The 19,131-nt window shown below is 35.6% G+C and overlaps 1 pseudogene; it reads left to right on the forward strand.

The window, feature by feature from the left end:
• Positions 1-8,940: 8,940 nt before the first annotated feature.
• LOC126003883 (V-type proton ATPase subunit C 1-like) lies at positions 8,941-10,185 on the forward strand (annotated as a pseudogene).
• Positions 10,186-19,131: the final 8,946 nt, after the last annotated feature.

Consider the following 19,131-nt stretch of genomic DNA (forward strand, 5'->3'; position numbering starts at 1 on the left):
CAAGGATAGTTGGAACTGATTATGCTGAATAGGAACTGGGTGCTAAATAGAGATAAAGTGATCATCATGGTATCCCTTTATTAACAATATTGCAAACCTCAGTGTCTATAAGGGAAAAGAAAGAGAGTGAGAGAAATGGAGATGGGAGTGAAATGCCTGGCTCAGAGGCAGTCAATGGTGGAGAAGTGGGAAGAAAACTAGGGGCATTGGTGGTGAAGGTTGTTTACATTGTAAAACTAAAACCCAATCAATAATTAACAGTTTAGCAGCCATGATGTTTAAATGAAAAAAGAAATAAAATAGTTATATATTCTTATTTTGGATTTAAATGTAGTTAACCTTCATTTTTAATTAATAGCACATAAATAGGGGCTATAACTATGAGCTTAATATTAAATAGAAAAAAGGATCGCGTTTTCCTAAACGATTTTATTTAAAGAAAAATTATTTTCATACAAGTTAATTTAATAAGCCACTACAATAAAGACAATTATGTTAAATATGATATTTTGGCTGCAGTTTCATAGAGCCATATGGATACCTTTATTTCCTTTTGGCTCCAGATATATTTGTTTCCAGTTCCTCCATAAGAATGTCTTAGATGTCTTGCTTACAATAATTCAAGCAGTTTTTGGTACACTGAAACACAATATAATTGAAAATAACTAAGACTTTTCTCACCTTGGAATGGCAGGTAAGCATAAATACACATTCAATGAATCTACAATCATGCTTATGTGCCAGCTGTTTGCTTTTTTCCTCAGCTGCTGGCTCTGAATTTTCAGTAGAATTTTATTGGGGAAAAAAAAGTCAAAACATACACAGCATATGAAAGGATAAATGTAAAATCTGACATTACAACATTTCAAATATATGCATCATGATAAAACAGTAATCCCTGTACTATAATATCAGCTGTTTTTTTGATTGAGGGCATATTAGTGTATGAAAAACCTGAAACAATATTATGTTGAAAGAAAAAACAAGGGGAAAATGTACATTGCATTATTAAAATAAAAGAGAAAAAAATTTTAAGAAGTATATGATTATGAGATATTTTTTCAAAGTATATTTAAAATAAAATGTTAATCAGTTTTATTTATTTATTGACACATTTTATAAATTAACTAACATATCCACAAAAATGTCAAAAATTTCTAGCAATAATTAGAAAATAATTAAAGTTATTTTTTTCTGAAATAATGTTTTGTAAATGACAAACACTTGGGAGTCAAATTACCTATCCACGGGACAATAAAGAACAGTAGCTAGAGGCAGAAGAGTATGCTTGTACAGAAATCTCAAATTTAACATTTTTGGTAAAGTATAAAACTTTTGAATCAGTCACGAAAACCCCTACAGAAATGGGAATTCACAGCAAAACCTGAAAGTCATGGCAGATAATTCATAACAACAAAACATGTCACACAAAAGTTGTTGTAAAGCATGTCTCAGGGAAATTGAAAGAAAACATCAACAGAGCTCAATTTTCAAAAACCAAAATATACAAAAAAAAAATCAGGAACAGAAATTCCTATAAAAAATAAAAAGAAAGTAGTCCCTTTAATCTTGGCAAATGAGCACCTTTGTTAAGTGTCAAATTCAAGACACTGAAAGGAGTAAAAGCAAAAATCACAGAATATAACTTATTTAAACAACACTTAAATCTCAATGTTCCAGACAGAAGTGGGAAAGAATGATTCGGTTCTGCTGAGACCAAGCAACAAGATTGGAAAACAATGTCTAAGAAAATAAAAAGGTGTCTCTCTTAGGGAGAAACAATATTATAACATTGTACCAACATTTGTTCCTTTTTTTTGTTTGTTTTCGGACTACACCCGGTGACACTCAGGGGTTACTCCTGGCTCTGTGCTCAGAAATTGTTCCTGGGTCTAGAAGATTGATTAAAACAAGAGTGATAGAACAGAACTTCTAGAACCGTAAAGAAAGACTCCATCCTAGCTCCTTCCTATGACCTGTGCAAATATCAAGATCTCTAGTTACAGAGGCCTTACATGCTCTTTTCCTCTCCCCAAGGTCTTTTTGTGGTGTCTGTGGCAGAGTCCACCAATCTCAGAGCCATGCTTTGGATCCACAGCCTCCAAAGATAGAGTGAAAGCATCTCCTCAGAAGCCTGAAAAAAAATCAATTTAATATGGATGAATTAAAATAAAACTTCACAGCATTTTTCAAAAAGCCAGAGAACACTAAAGCATGCATTGTTGTGTGAGACAAAAAAAAAAAAAATTCAAAGTTGGGCCTTGGGACAGAATACAGCAGGGAAGGCTCCTGGGCCAGTTTCGATCCCTAGCAACCCATCTTGTTCCTGGAACACAGACAAGCATATTTCCTAGTAATCCTGAGCATCACCGGGTGTAACCCAAAATTTATCAAGCAGAAAGATAATTTTTTTATCAAGGTCAAATGTATTATAACAAGAAAAAGAAGAGGAGGAAGAACAAATGTTTACTATGACAAAATTTTATCATTTATCTGAATTATTAAGTAGACTTAATTATTAGTATACTTGTAGTTGAATAAACCATGGTGATATCCTTATTTTTAAATTTCATAAGTAGTTAATATCTAGTAGATAAGTATGAACATATAATAATTAAACCAAGAATGCATTACTATATTCTGTGTTAAAATAATTATGTTCATATTCTTCACATCTCCGCTAAATCAAAGAGGTTAAACTCTTAAAACTATTTTGACATTTTTTATTAATAAAATATTAAATCATAATGTCTCCCAAATCATAATGTCCCAAATGCCAATCATCTAAATTTTAATCTAGAAATGATAGGCCTACTTTAATCTCCAAGCCACAGTACCTTGGCAGTGACTGGTGATTAACTACAAGCATTGTTTTTTTGTTATTTACAAATGAATTAGATTAAGATACTTCTTCAACTCTAATTGCATTCAGTTTTCTGTTCTTTCAAACTTACCCTGAAAGATTTGTTTTGTTTTGTGCTCCTTCCTTAATTGAAGCCTTCAGGCAACCTGAGTTCATCACACACTTTATTGAAGCTGTGCACTGAGGTGTCTCTGCCTTTAGGTCACAGACACAATCATGCACAAATCATCTGTTTTTATCATATGAACAATTTTCAGCCAGTCAATATAAAAGTCACTTGTATAGCACCAATTTTTCTTATTTCAATTATCTGAAAATTTAGAAAGTTATAGTGAAAATTAACCACTGCTTATCATAATATCTTTTTATTTTGGGGCCACACCAGTGACACTCAGGGGTTACTCCTGGCTATGTGCTCAGAAATTGCTCCTGGCTTGCTGGGGAGATAGAACCTGGTTAGTCCTAGGCTAGCACACGTAAGGCAGATGTCTTCCAGCCCCAGCTTTTATAATATCTTAAAAACAATGATTATTTGATGTAAAAAAAGCCAAATGCAAACTAAATTTTTACTAATAGGTTATAGGTTCTTTTTAATCAATCTTTATTAGTCTTCTATGAAATGTGATCATATTTGTCCTGATATTTATTCTAATGAGTTGCACTTTCTGACAATATCTGAAGAAGAAGGGATAGAATAGAGAAATTATAGTCTATATTTAAGAGGGTATGGGTCTAAATGATTGGAAGATTGTGCTACTAAGCATAAATATAAATAGCTAATTAAATAAATTAAAGGGAAAATCTAATTAATTTATCTAAATTTTGAAAGTTGCTTTTAAATATTTCCTACATTTTGTTATTAAACAAGTGAGAAAAAGAAAGGGACACAAGTCCTAGGAGAACAGGGGACTCCAGATTGAAAAACATCATAGAATAGGGGCCAGAAGGGAGGGCATTTGGCTTGCATACAGCTGACATGAGTTGGATCCCCAATGTCCCATATGGTCTGTCTACTGAGCACTGGCAGAAGTGATATCTGAGTGTAAAGCCAGGTATAACTCCTCAGCATTTCTAGCAGTGACCAAAATACAATAAAAAATCATGAAATAAAAATATAAAACTGTTCTAATACATTTATGACCATTCAAAGGCCCTTCTTTTAGAATTGCCCTATATTTCAGGAATGTAATTATTATTTTTTAGAATTTTATGAAATTATTTTTGTTCTTTGTTCTTTGTCTTCTCTTCTTTTATACAGTCTCCAGTTCTGATATATTATTAATGGTTTGGCCAAAATAGTCATAGTTTATTCCAAAATAGCAAATGTTCTTTATGTATTTCAATAGCAATTACATTATGATTTACAAAAGCTTAATCTAGGATCTGTTTCATATTTATAGACTAGTGTCTCTTTTCTTGCCTTGTTTCCTATTATTATTACTTATTACCTTCCTTTTTCTGTTTGACAAACATCATGTCCTATGCAATTTGAGATCTCTCTAATAATACATATGTTATTTTATTTTTTGGTCTGGAACAAACTTCTGCCCTTAATTAATTGCTTCTGATCCATCTTCCACTGAATATTCTATAAGAACCTATAAGTCTCATTGGAACTCCTATTTTCTTTCTGAACAGATAGTATACAGTGTGTAATTGCATCACTGAGTATACTTCTAATGTATACACAAATAACCTCATTCTGTGATATTGATGTTTTTGTCCCTTTGACTCACAGGAATACAGTGCTCTCTAAGTCAGGATCTATTTTTTTAACTGTATCTACTTAGCATATGACATAATCCCTGAGAGATAATTAAAGAATTAAAATGAATACTGCAATCTAGATACTACTATTCCAAAAATTTAAATTACTGTAAATATATTAAAAACTGAGTCACAGACAGTAATGTGCATAAAATCTGCCTCACTTAAATAAAAACCAAGAACTAAAACTTATTTTGTGACAATTAAAAAATACCTTAACTATACTCACATATAATTAAAATACTATAGCGATAAAATAATTTTAATAAACTGTTCAATGAAAAAAATTTCTATGTTCTAAATTTTAAACATTGAAACTTAGTATTTATTGCAATTTAATAAAAGAATATCTAAATCTATTTAAGAAAAGTTCATATGCATACTCTTTCTTACATGTCTATATGTCTATATTTATTAAAAATAAAGTCAAAAACTCATAGCTTAGACTAATTATTTTATTTGAATTTTTTGAGTAACAGCATTTCTACTGAGATTAAAACTGTCAAAAAGAGTTTATACATGTTTTACTCTGGCACATATGCTATAATTGATACTGATAACCCAGGTTTACACTATTTATCTAAAACTATTACGTTAAAGGAAATTAATTATAAGGTGTAATCTTTATTGAATGCTAAACATTTCTGAGTAGACATATCAATAATAAATATAAACCTCTGGACAGTTTATTTTACATATAAAATATATATTTTAGAGAAATAAATCCTTCTTAAATCCTATCATAATGTGTAACTAAAGTCCTATTGTATTTATAATTTTCTGTTAATTTTTTGATAACTATAAATTTGACTTTACAAATTTTCTATGAATTTTTCTAATAAAGTAATTTCCATGAACTTCTCTAATATATAGGGGACTCTATAAATATGTGTTTTTTGAGTTTTTTACAGTTATTTTGTACAGTTGAGCAGATAAAAAGTTTTATCATTGTTCAACTAAAAATGCTCTGAAGTTATAGTCTCACTGATTTATTTTGTAGTGTTTCTGGCATAAGTATATTCATGTATATACAATTTTTTTTGCAGAAAAGACTATTACATGGTGTTAGTAACAAATATTTTCTAATTTCATTATTTTTAAAAATATTTCTTAACTGAAGGTTTGATAAATGGAAAAGAAAACAAATATTTTCAATATATTTTATAAATACTACATAATTAATTAAGATTATTTTAATGCTAATGTAAAGGCAAATAGTTTTATTTAAATATTATTAATATTTAAGATAACAGCAAAACATAATTTGAAGGAATATAGTAGAAAAATGATCTCTGTATATTGACTTCAAAGCCAAATCTAAGACTATAAATAGTTTTGAGATATATATGAACTTGCTTGTGTTCTGTCTTTTTTTGACTGATTTAGGTAACAATATAAATTAAGCATGGTAGAAAGAGAAATCCTAAAGAGGAGAATGGCAACAACTTAAAAGAGATATTTCTTAATTCTTAGTTTATATAGAATGTTAGAGTAAGCAGCTGCTGATTAGCCAAGAGAGGCATCTGTTAAATATGAAAATACTAGCATAAGTAGCTTCTTGAGTACATACCCCATATTCCCAACTTTACTTAAGTATAATAGATATTTAATATTAAATAAATTTTACTTACACATGTATAATTTAATTCAGGCATATACTGCAAGATTATAACAGTTTGCTTACTTATCATCTCACAATTTATTTTATACTTATAGTGAAAAATTAAAACTTGATTGCTCAGCACTATAGAATATATAATTTAATATTTCTAAAACCATCAAGATATACATTCTATCCAATGAATTAACTGTGGTATAGTTGAGTTTATATTCTTTGTCTACCTCTCTTCACCCTTCCACTTACTCCTGGAAACCACAAGTCGGTTTTTCAAATTTTACTGTATTATATGTGTCCCTAAATATTAATTTCAGGGAATGGTTATCTTGTCATAATCAAATACAATTTATGACACATTTCAATTTAAATAAATATAACATTCTATCCTCATGTTTGAATGTACATATAAAATATATAAAAGAATAGATGTAATTATATTAATAATAATATTTATTTTGTATTTATAGTGAAAATTAAACCTGGAACTCTCAGCACTATAAATTATATATATTATTAATCTTGTTTTTCTTATATATACAAAAAACTGAACAAATTATAAATGGAAAAGGAATAGCTTGTCTGATTCCCTCCAGGGCTACTTTAAAAAAATGTTAGTTTCTATTGTCATGCAATTATATATTAGCAATTCTCTTTCAGATTATTCACAATAATAGTTAAAGAAAAATATAAATGTTCTTCCTCTAGCATACAAAAGGGTTATACAAACTTATTCAACATTATTCAGCCTTAAGAGAAGATACTGTTTTTTACAAAAAGTAAGAATTAGTTGAGATAACATTACGCTATGCAATTTAAGTTAGACACAAAAAGAAAAACAATTCATTTTGTGTAAAAATAGTGAATTATCTTTGTTACATGTAAAAGCTATTCAAAAACTAAAAGTGAAATGATGGTTAAAATGTCAAGTGAGTTTAGCAAAGTAGAAAGATCTTTGTAAAAGGGTGACAAGTTACAAATGGAAACATTAGAATAAATATGTTATTGTTCACAATATAAAGAATAATAAACAAAAGACAATTTGTAGGCACAAATTAGTTGATCTTAATCATCTTGTTTCTTTTAGTATAGGTACACACTCCCAGCAGTTTTCTGGGATCTTTGGCCAAAAACAGGCTAGCACAGCCACCATTGGACGTCGATTGGGCTTCCACTCTGTGTACATTACAACTGTGCTCAGTAGTTTCTTTGGGCTCAGGAGCTTTTTGAGGCTACATTGGGTATGCTCAGCAGTTCTAGTGATTAAACTCAGTGATGCAAACAGCTAAGCACAGTGATTAAACTCAGTGATGCAAACAGCTAAGCACATTTTGCCACTTGAGCAATCAATCCCCTGGCCCTAATTTTAACCTATATTACTCAATAGAACAGGCACAGGATTTATATTTTGAATAATGTATTTAAACACCATGGCTTACAAAATTGTTCATAAAACAATTGTTTCAGGAATGTCATGTTCCAACACCAATCTAACCTATCCCAACACCAAGGTCACCACCAGTATTACCTTCTCTCCACAAATATCCCCATCCCATTCATTCTCTCAAATCTAGCTATTTAGCTGGCTCAGATTAATGTATTGTGGGGGAGCACATTGGTGATACTAAGGGTTGTAACTCCTTGCTATGCGCTTAAAAATCGCTCCTGGCTTGGGGGACCATATAGGATACCAGGGATCGAACCTAGGTCCGTCCTGGATCAGCTTCGTGCAAAGCAAACACCCTACAGCTGTGCTATCTCTCCTGCCCAGATTAACGTATATTATATTACTTTTTACAACTAGTTAATAGAATTATAAAAATAATGCTTCACTAAAAGAAATTTGTGAATATTGGTTTATCTTAATAGTGTCATGAAAATCATTGACTATTTACTAAGCTGTTTGTTTCTACTTCTGTATTACTGTTTTGCTTACTGATTTTAGTGAAATTCTATGCTTATTTCCAATCTAATTTGATGTACTCCTACTGGGCTGCAGTATTGAGAAATATGAAGAAGCCATGAGCTCCAAGGATCCCAGAATCTGTAGAATTGAGTCAATGAATTTATGGGAAAGAAGCTTTGGGATGTGGATGTGGCTCTTGAGGTTTCTTGCAGCATGATGAGTGAAGGATGTTTGCCCATCACCAATCTAAGAAGACTAATAATTTTCAGCATAAAAATCTGTGTCCATAGGACCAGAGCGGTGACCCACGGCATAAGACAGAGAGCGGTTTGATCCCCCCGAGTCCCATATGGTTCCCCAAGCCAGGAGTGATTTCTGAGCACATAGCCAGGAGCAACCCCTGAGTATCACCGAATGTGGCCTAAAAACAAAAACAAACAAACAAAAATCCGTGTCCATAGAATTTTTGTCCTTCAATATCTTTGCAAAAGTAAGACATGAAGCATTGGTTTGGGAGGTTGGCATGATGGCAGCTGTGGGTCATTTTTATGGTTGTTGGGGCATCATTAGGTGGGGCACTGCTCAGACATCTGAAGATGCCCCAGATGAAATGTTTGTCAAAAAACTAGATCTTTTAGTTTTAATGGATTTACTCAAATATTCCAAGATTACTTGTAAATTTATAAAGCTTGGGTGAGCCGGGGTGGTGGAAAGCTGGAGAGGCCAGATCTTGGGACAGGGAGGGATGGAACTCTGAGCCGTTAAGGTCTGCTTGGCCCGCCTGCTTCCTCGCGTGACATCTACCAGGACCCCCTCTTGACTTTAGAAGAAATCCGTGATAACAAACATGACAGAATTTGGGCTGATCTCAGCCCCTGGGGAGAAAACATGTCAGCAGACCTGAAAGAAACTGCATGCAGTAACGACAAAGAAAAATAACCTGGAAGTCACTTCCAAGTTCGATATTCCTGACTTAAAGGTTGGCACCCTGGATATCTTGGGCTTGTGGGATGAGCTGACCAAGCTGGACGCATTCGCATAAGGGGTGGTTAAGAAAGTGGCTCAGTACAAAGATAGCAAAGACAAATTGCAGAACCTGTAGCCAACGGAGTTGACCTGGTTACCTATATAACAAGGTTCCATTTGGGACATGGCTAAATATCCAATCAAGCAATGTATGAAAAAGATTTATGAAATAATTGCCAAGGGAGTAACTCAATTTGAGAATGATCTGAAGTCAAGAGCATCAGCCTATATAAAAACCTGAAAGGGAATCTTCAGAACCTGGAAAGAAAGAATGCGGGCAGTTTGCTAACTAGAAGTCCAGCTGAAATCGTGAAGAAGGATGACTTTGTGCTGGTATCTCATTACGATACTGGTTGTGTTGCCCAAGTTAAGAAACAACTGGATGAAGCAGTACAAGACATTGTCGGAAATGGTCGTACCCATGTCTAGCAATGTTCTGTCTGAGGACCAGGATAGCTACCTCAGTAATGTGACTCTGTTTTAGAAAGGCTTTTGATGACTTCCAACACAAAGTCAAGGAAAACAAGTTCATTGTTCGTGACTTCCAGTATAATGAAGAGGAGATGAAAGCAGATAAAGAAGAGATATTTGGACACTCGACTGACAAGAAGAAGTAGTTGGGACCACTTGTGCGGTGGCTGAAAGTGAATTTCAGCGAGGCATTCATCACATGGATCCAGGTGAAGCCCTCAGCGTGTTCCTGGAGTCTGTGCTGAGGTATGGCTTACCAGTGAACTTCCAGGCAATGCTCCTTCAGCCCAACAAGAAAATGATGAAGAAGCTACAAGAAGTGCTTTATGAGTTGTATAAGCATCTTGTCAGCAGTGCTGTAGCTATCATTGATGCCCCAAATGGAAATTCCGAGTTTGAACCTGAGCCAGCAGGAGTACTACCCCTATGTGTACTACAAGATCGATTGCAACTTGCTGGAATTCAAGTAAACGATGCTTTCCCACCTCGGCCCAGCACTCCTTGTAGGGCTCATGTGCACCAGCAGGACAGCTACTAACCCTTTTTTTTTCTTTTTTTTATTTATTTTTTTAAATTTATTTAAACACCTTAATTACATACATGTGTTTGGGTTTCAGTCATGTAAAGAACACGACCCATCACAAGTGCAACATTCCCTTCACCAATGTCCCAAGTCTCTCTTCGCCCCACCCAACCCCCGCCTGTACTCTAGACAGGCTCTCCATCCTCATACATTCTCATTATTAGGACAGTTCAAAATGTAGTTATTTCCCTAACTAAACTCATCACTCTTTGTGGTGAGCTTCCTGAGGTGAGCTGGAACTTCCAGCTCTTTTCTCTTTTGTGTCTGAAAATTATTATTACAAGGGTGTCTTTCATTTTTCTTAAAACCCATAGATGAGTGAGACCATTCTGCGTTTTTCTCTCTCTCTCTGACTTATTTCACTCAGCATAATAGATTCCGTGTACATCCATGTATAGGAAAATTTCATGACTTCATCTCTCCTGACAGCTGCATAATATTCCATTGTGTATATGTACCACAGTTTCTTTAGCCATTCGTCTGTTGAAGGGCATCTTGGTTGTTTCCAGAGTCTTGATATGGTAAATAGTGCTGCAATGAATATGGGAGTAAGGAAGGGGTTTTTGTACTGTATTTTTGTGTTCCTAGGGTATATTCCTAGGAGTGGTATAGCTGGATTGTATGGGAGCTCGATTTCCAGTTTTTGGAGGAATCTCCATATCGCTTTCCATAAAGGTTGAACTAGACGGCATTCCCACCAGCAGTGGATAAGAGTTCCTTTCTCTCCACATCCCCGCCAACACTGTTTATTCTCATTCTTTGTGATGTGTGCCATTCTCTGGGGTGTGAGGTGGTATCTCATCGTTGTTTTGATTTGCATCTCCCTGATGATTAGTGATGTGGAACATTTTTTCATGTGTCTTTTGGCCATGTGTATTTCTTCTTTGTCAAAGTGTCTGTTCATTTCTTCTCCCCATTTTTTGATGGGATTAGATGTTTTTTTCTTGTAAAGTTCTGTCAGTGCCTTGTATATTTTGGAGATTAGCCCCTTATCTGATGGGTATTGGGTGAATAGTTTCTCCCACTCAGTGGGGGGCTCTTGTATCCTAGGCACTATTTCCTTTGAGGTGCAGAAGCTTCTCAGCTTAATATATTCCCATCTGTTAATCTCTGCTTTCACTTGCTTGGAGAGTGCAGTTTCCTCCTTGAAGATGCCTGTAATGTCCTGGAGTGTTTTGCCTATGTGCTGTTCTATATATCTTATGGTTTTGGGGCTGATATCGAGGTCTTTAATCCATTTGGATTTTACCTTCGTACATGATGTTAGCTGGGGGTCTAAGTTCAATTTTTTGCAAGTGGCTATCCAATTGTGCCAACACCACTTGTTGAAGAGGTTTTCCCTGCTCCATTTAGGATTTCCTGCTCCTTTATCAAAAATTAGGTGGTTGTATGTCTGGGGAACATTTTCTGAGTATTCAAGCCTATTCCACTGATCTGAGGACCTATCCTTATTCCAATACCATGCTGTTTTGATAACTGTTGCTTTGTAGTACAGTTTAAAGTTGGGGAAAGTAATTCCTCCCATATTCTTTTTCCCAATGATTGCTTTAGCTATTCGAGGGTGTTTATTGTTCCAAATGAATTTCAAAAGTGTCTGATCCACTTCTTTGAAGAATGTCATGGGTATCTTTAGAGGGATGGCATTAAATCTGTATAATGCCTTGGGGAGTATTGCCATTTTGATGATGTTAATCCTGCCAATCCATGAGCAGGGTATGTGTTTCCATTTCCATGTGTCCTCTCTTATTTCTTGGAGCAGAGTTTTATAGTTTTCTTTGTATAGGTCCTTCACATATTTAGTCAAGTTGATTCCAAGATATTTGAGTTTGTGTGGCACTATTGTGAATGGGGTTGTTTTCTTAATGTCCATTTCATCCTTATTACTATTGGTGTATAGAAAGGCCATTGATTTTTGTGTGTTAATTTTGTAGCCTGCCACCTTGCTATATGAGTCTATTGTTTCTAGCAGCTTTTTGATAGAGTCTTTAGGGTTTTCTAAGTAGAGCATCATGTCATCTGCAAACAGTGAGAGCTTGACTTCTTCCTTTCCTATCTGGATTCCCTTGATATCCTTTTTTTGCCTAATCGCTATAGCAAGTACTTCCAGTGCTATGTTGAATAGGAGTGTTGAGAGAGGACAGCCTTGTCTTGTGCCAGAATTTAGAGGGAAGGCTTTCAGTTTTTCTCCATTGAGGATAATATTTGCCACTGGCTTGTGGTAGATGGCCTTCACTATATTGAGAAAGGTTCCTTTTATTCCCATCTTGCTGAGAGTTTTGATCAAGAATGGGTGTTGGACCTTATCAAATGCTTTCTCTGCATCTATTGATATGATCATGTGGTTCTATTTTTCTTGTTATTGATGTTGTGTATTATGTTGATAGATTTACGGATGTTAAACATGCCTTGCATTCCTGGGATGAAACTTACTTGATCGTAGTGGATGATCTTTTTAACGAGGCATTGAATCCTATTTGCCAGGATTTTGTTGAGGATCTTTGCATCTGCATTCATCAGTGATATTGGTCTGTAATTTTCTTTTTTGGTAGCGTCTCTGTCTGGTTTAGGTATCAAGGTGATGTTGGCTTCATAAAAGCTATTTGGAAGTGTTTCTGCTTGTTCAATTTCATGAAAGAGTCTTGCCAAGATTGGCAGTAGTTCCTCTTGGAAAGTTTGATAGAATTTATTAGTGAATCCATCTGGACCTGGGCTTTTGTTTTTCGGCAGACATTTGATTACTGTTTTAATTTCATCAATGGTGATGGGGGTGTTTAGATATGCTACATCCTCTTCCTTCAACCGTGGAAGATTATAAGAGTCCAAGAATTTATCCATTTCTTCCAGGTTCTCATTTTTAGTGGCGTAGAGTTTTTCAAAATAGTTTCTGATTACCCTTTGAATCTCTGTCATATCAGTAGTGATCTCTCCTTTTTCATTCCTGATATGAGTTATCAAGTTTCTCTCTCTCTCTTTCTTTGTTAGGTTTGCCAGTGGTCTATCAATCTTGTTTATTTTTCAAAGAACCAACTTCTGCTTTCGTTGATCTTTCGGATTGTTTTTTGAGATTCCACTTCGTTGATTTCTGCTCTCAGCTTTGTTATTTCCTTCTCTCTTCCTATTCTTGGGTCCTTTTGTTGAGCATTTTCTAGTTCTATTAGCTGTGTCATTAAGCTACTCAGGTAAGCTCCTTCTTCCTTCCTGATGTGTGCTTGCAAAGCTATAAATTTTCCTCTCAGTACTGCTTTTGCTTTGTCCCATAAGTTCTGATAGTTTGTGTCTTTATTGTCATTTGTTTCCAGGAACCTTTTGATTTCCTCCTTGATTTCATCTCGGACCCACTGGTTATTGAGCATGAGGCTGTTTAACTTCCAGGTGTTAAAGTGTTTCTTCTGAGTCCCTATGGAGTTCAAAATAATTTCAGAGCCTTATGGTCAGCGAAGGTAGTCTGCAAAATTTCTATCCTCTTGATCTTATGGAGGTATTTTTTATGTGCCAGCATGTAGTCTATCCTGGAGAATGTCCCATGTACATTGGAGAAGAATGTGTATCCATGTTTCTGGGGATGGAGTGCCCTATATATATCCACTAGGCCTCTTTCTTCCATTTCTCTCCTCAGGTCTAGTATATTCTTGTTGGGTTTCAGTCTGGTTGACCTATCCAGTGTTGACAAAGCCGTGTTAAGGTCCCCCACAATTATTGTGTTGTTGATATTATTTTTCAGATTTGTCAATAGTTGTATTAAATATTTTGCTGGCCCCTCATTTGGTGCATATATGTTTAGGAGAGTGAATTCTTCCTGCTCTACGTACCCCTTGATTAATATAAAATGTCCATCTTTGTCCCTTACAACCTTCCTGAGTATAAAGTTTGCATTATCTGATATTAGTATGGCCACTCCAGCTTTTTTATGGGTGTTGTTTGCTTGGATAATTTTTCTCCAGCCTTTTATTTTGAGTCTATGTTTGTTCTGACTATTCAGGTGCGTTTCTTGTAGGCAGCAGAAGGTTGAATTGAGTTTTTTGATTTATTTAGCCACTCTGTGTCTCTTAACTGGTGCATTTAGTCCATTGACGTTGAGAGAAAGAATTATCCTGGGATTTAACGCCATCTTTATTTCAAAATTTGGTGTGTCTTTTGGGTACTCTTGTCTTAGATTATGTCTTTCAGTTTTTCTCTTAAGAATGGTTTTGTGTCTGTGAAGTTTCTGAGCTGTTTTTTGTCTGTGAAACCATGTATTTTTCCGTCAAACCGGAAAGTGAGTTTTGCTGGGTATAGTGTTCTGGGTGAAGCATTCATTTCATTCAGTCTTGTCACAATATCTCACCACTGCTTTCTGGCATTGAGTGTTTCTGGTGACAGGTCTGCTGTAAATCTCAGGGAAGCTTGCTTGAACGTGATTTCCCCTTTTGATCTTGCTGTTTTCAGAATTCTGTCTCTATCTGTGGGATTTGTCATTGTGACTAGGATGTGTCTTGGGGTGGTTTTTCTGGGGTCTCTTTTGGTTGGTACTCTTCGGGCATGCAGGATTTGATCACATATATTCTTTAGCTCTGGAAGTTTCTCTTTAATGATGTTCTTGACCGTTGATTCTTTCTGGAAATTTTCTTCCTGGGTCTCTGGGACTCCAATGATTCTTAAGTTGTTTCTGTTGATCTTATCATAGACTTCTATTTTCATCTGTTCCCATTCTTTGACTAATTTTTCCATTGTCTGCTCATTTGCTTTAAGTTTTTGTCCAATCTCTCCTGCTGTATGGAATTGTTATGTATCTCATCTTCCACAGCACCAAGTCTATTCTCAGCTTCTGATACCCTGTCCCAGAGCTTATCCATTTTGTCATTCACTTCGTTTACTGACTTTTTCAGTCCTGTTAGTTGACATGTTATTTCAGTTTGGAGTTTTGTGATTACTGTCTTCATATTTTCTTGGTTCTTATTAGTGTTCTGTTCAACTCGATCCATGGTTTCTTGGAGTCCATTGAGCATCTTCCATATTGCTAGTCTAAAGTCCTTATCTGAGAGGTTGATTAGTTGTTCAGTCATTATCTGGTCCTCAGAATTGTCATCTTCATTCTCTATGTCTGATGCTGGCCTGCGTTGTTTCCCCATTGTCACACTTGTATTGTGGGTTTTTCTACATGTTGTGGTGGTATTCATTGTCTATATGATGCAGGCAGCACACTCCTCTGGCTCCTCCCTTTCTGGATGGGCTGACTTGCCTCTAAGGGAGGGGAGTCCTCCGTGGATGAAGCTTCACACTGGGTCAAATTTTAGGCCCAAGCATGCAACAGAGAAGACAGTCCGGAGAGAAATGTTTGCTTCTGTGATATAGTGCCATTCTTAGTGTGATTTTTCCTTCTTTTTGCAACGGAGTTCTTTCCTTAGAAAGAGTGCATGGCCGCGTAGCGAAGCGGAGTGACCGTGCTCCACTGGAGCCTCTTTTTGCCCCACTCGCAAGAGTTTCACGCAAGAAGACAGTAGACAGACATAGACAGGTCACACTCACAGTTTTTCACAGTTGGGCCCCACTGGGCTGGTGTACTTTCGCGGATTTTCCCCGCCTGGTGTCACACACAGGGAGCCCGCTTTTGCAAAGCTTTGCCGGTTTTCATGCTCTGTAGTCCCTCCCTGAAAATGGCATCTGGGCGAGCGAGGTTTCTTGAGCCTCTTTTTGCCCCACTCGCAAGAGTTTCACGCAAGAGGACAGTAGACAGACATAGACAGGTCACACTCACAGTTTTTTACAGTTGGGCCCCGCTGGGCCGGTGTACTTTCACGGACTTTCCCCGCCTGGTGTCACACACAGGGAGCTCGCTTTTGCAAAGCTTAGCCAGTTTTCATGCTCTGTAGTCCCTCCCTGAAAATGGCGTCTGGGCGAGCAAGGTTTCTGGAGCCTCTTTTTGCCCTACTCGCAAGAGTTTCACGCAAGAGGACAGTAGACAGACATAGACAGTTTTTCACAGTTGGGCCCCAATGGGCTGGTGTACTTTCGCGGATTTCCCCGCCTCAGCTACTAACTCTTAGCTCCCTCCTCTTGCTTCTCAGCACCGCTCCTTGGTGAGTCCCCCACAATGGTTCATTGCTTGAAGAATGTTTTTTTCTTCCCAAGAGAGAAGTCAGGTCTGTAAATGTATCTTAAAAAAGGGGAAAAAACAGAGTTTATTTATCAACAGAATAGTAGTTTATTTAAAGAGAAGATCTTTCCCCATCCATTTTGTGATATGCGTTCATTCTGTATTACTATCGTGCACAAAACAACCTTCTTTACAAGGTACTGGTTAAGTGTGAATGCCATTGGGTTCACCTCCCTGTTTTCATATTTCCTGAATTGTGATGTAAAGAAATGTGACAATATTCAGGTGATGTTATTGCTGTATATTTCAAATTACCACCTTTGAGCACTGTTGCCATCCACAGGAGAGAATAAAGTTACCAGCGCAAAAAAAAAAAAGGACTTAATAAAGCTGGGCAGATTAATTTACATGGAGGCAACATTGGGATTTAGTCTGGATGGGAATTTTAATTGGTGTGTGTTGAATATCACAATTAGTTATTTAGCACATACCATTTAATAATGAGCTCAATGCAGGTGGTGGGAATGGCCCTGATTCACTATCACGGAATGACATTCATGTATTTCATGTCTGAAATACAACTATGAAAGACTTGTAATTCACAATGGTTTTAATAAAATTAAAAGAAAACACCACTTTAAATTGTTTTGGTTTTGTTTGTTTGTATTTTGGACTTATGGTACTTAGGGCTTACTCCTGGCTCTGTATTCAAGCATTACTGTTAGTGTATATGGAGCATCATATGTGGTTTAATGAACTGAAAACTGGTCTTCAGCTTGGAAGTTTGCTGGACTTTTGTTCAAACTATTCCCTAGTCTTTATATCTGTAATCACATGCCCCAAATTTAATTTCCTTCTATTTTTAGTGTATATGTGATACTAATATTTTATAGAAAACAGATTTTCAAGGTATTTTTGTAATTATTGATTGCAAACAGGAGTTTTCTTGCTCTTTCAACAACAAATTAGTGCCATATGTCTATATTTATTTTCAAAATACCTAGTTTTGTTAACATTATTTAGAGATATAGACCCAGCGTTATTATTCTATCAGGTAATGGATGTTATGAAATTTGAAAGATGATATATTTTCTTTTTTGTTTGTTTGTTTTGGGGGCACATATGGCAGTGCTCAGGGGTTACTCCTGGCTCTGCACTCAGAAATTACTCCTGAAAGGCTTGGGGACCATATGAGATGTGGGGGATCAAACCTGGTACCTCCTGGGTCATCCACATGCAAGGCAAACTCCCTACCACTGTGCAATCACTTTGACCCAGATGATATATTTTTAAAGTACATTTTTTTGTTTTTGTTTTTTGGTGACAACCAGCAGCACTCAGGAGTTACTTATGCTCTGCACTCACAAATCATTCCTGGCAGGCTCAGGGGACCAGATGGGATACTGGGGTTCGAACCCAGGTACATTCAGGTCTGCAGCGTGCAAGGCAAAAATGCCTTACTGCAATGCTATGGCTCTAGCCCCCAGTACATTTTTAATGTTAAATGAATTCTATTAAATACGTATAATATCATTGTTTACGAATGTCCAAAAATATTTTTGGTTTTTGGTGCATGTTCAACAAGTCAGGGGTTACTTTTGGCTCTGTGCTCAGAAATCACTCCTGGCATGCTCAGAACACCTTATTGGATGCTGGGAATAGAACCTGGGAATGTCCCAGGTCATCCCAGTACAAGACAAATATACTACCACTGTGCTATCACTCCAGCCCCTCCAAAATGTATTTTTGATTTTACTTAACTTAATTAAAAGTAGCCTAAATAAAAGAATTCAATAGAAAAAATATAGATGTGCCAAGGATTTTAGATTCTAAGATATATACATGTAGAATTTAATTTTAAATAATACAAACGTGGGTATTTTATGGTAATACTGGTTTCAGTAGATTGTGGCAATTTAAACTATGACTTATCTGTTACTCTAATTTCAGAAATAATTGATCACTATTAAGCAGAAAGTTTCAATGATATTGACAATATCTATAAAGTAAATAAAGCAAAACTATACATTTATACAGAAAATAAAAAATGATGCCAAAAATAACATTATCTAAGTTAATAAGTAGAACATTTTAGCATTGAGTTCTTCAAGTAAATGTGATATTAATCAAATTAAATGAATGAAAGTAAAAGGTGTGTGCAAGAACATTTTGAAGTTCTAAAATATTGAGATTTTATAATATGTGTAATGAATTTGAACAAAATTGTTTCATGTAAGTGGCATGTGTACATACATAAAATATATATGGCATATGAGTATTGGTTCACACAAAGCAGTAGTCAATTCCTGACTCTGAACTCAAACTCAGTTATCACTCTTGACACAGTTTAGGAAATACTATGGAGTGCCAGGCATGAAATGCAAAAGCATGCAAGGTACGTAGTTAAATAGAACATACTGTACTATCTCTCTAGCACCTAGACTATATCTATCTATTCTATCTATCATCTATCCATCTATCAATCTATCTATCTAATCTACCTGTCTTTGTTTTTATTTTTATCTTTGGGCAACACCCAGTGATGCTCAGGACTTACTGTTGGTTCTACTCAAGAATCATTTGCTGTGCTTAAAGACCATATGGGGATTATGGGAGTCAAACCAGTTCAGCGGTGTGCAAGACAAATGGCGTATTCTCTGTAGTATTACTCCAGCCCCAATAAGTATTTAAAAGTTTAAAAAATATATCAGAATTTACTGAGATTGCATAAGAGAGCTGTAGTAACAAAGTAACAGTAAGTCACTTTAAAGATAAAGGCAGTAATAAAATTTACTAAGTCATTGGAGTATTTCTAGATAATGGTCCT

This window comes from Suncus etruscus, chromosome 3 (assembly GCF_024139225.1).
Source record: "Suncus etruscus isolate mSunEtr1 chromosome 3, mSunEtr1.pri.cur, whole genome shotgun sequence".
Classification (NCBI taxonomy): Eukaryota; Metazoa; Chordata; class Mammalia; order Eulipotyphla; family Soricidae; genus Suncus; species Suncus etruscus.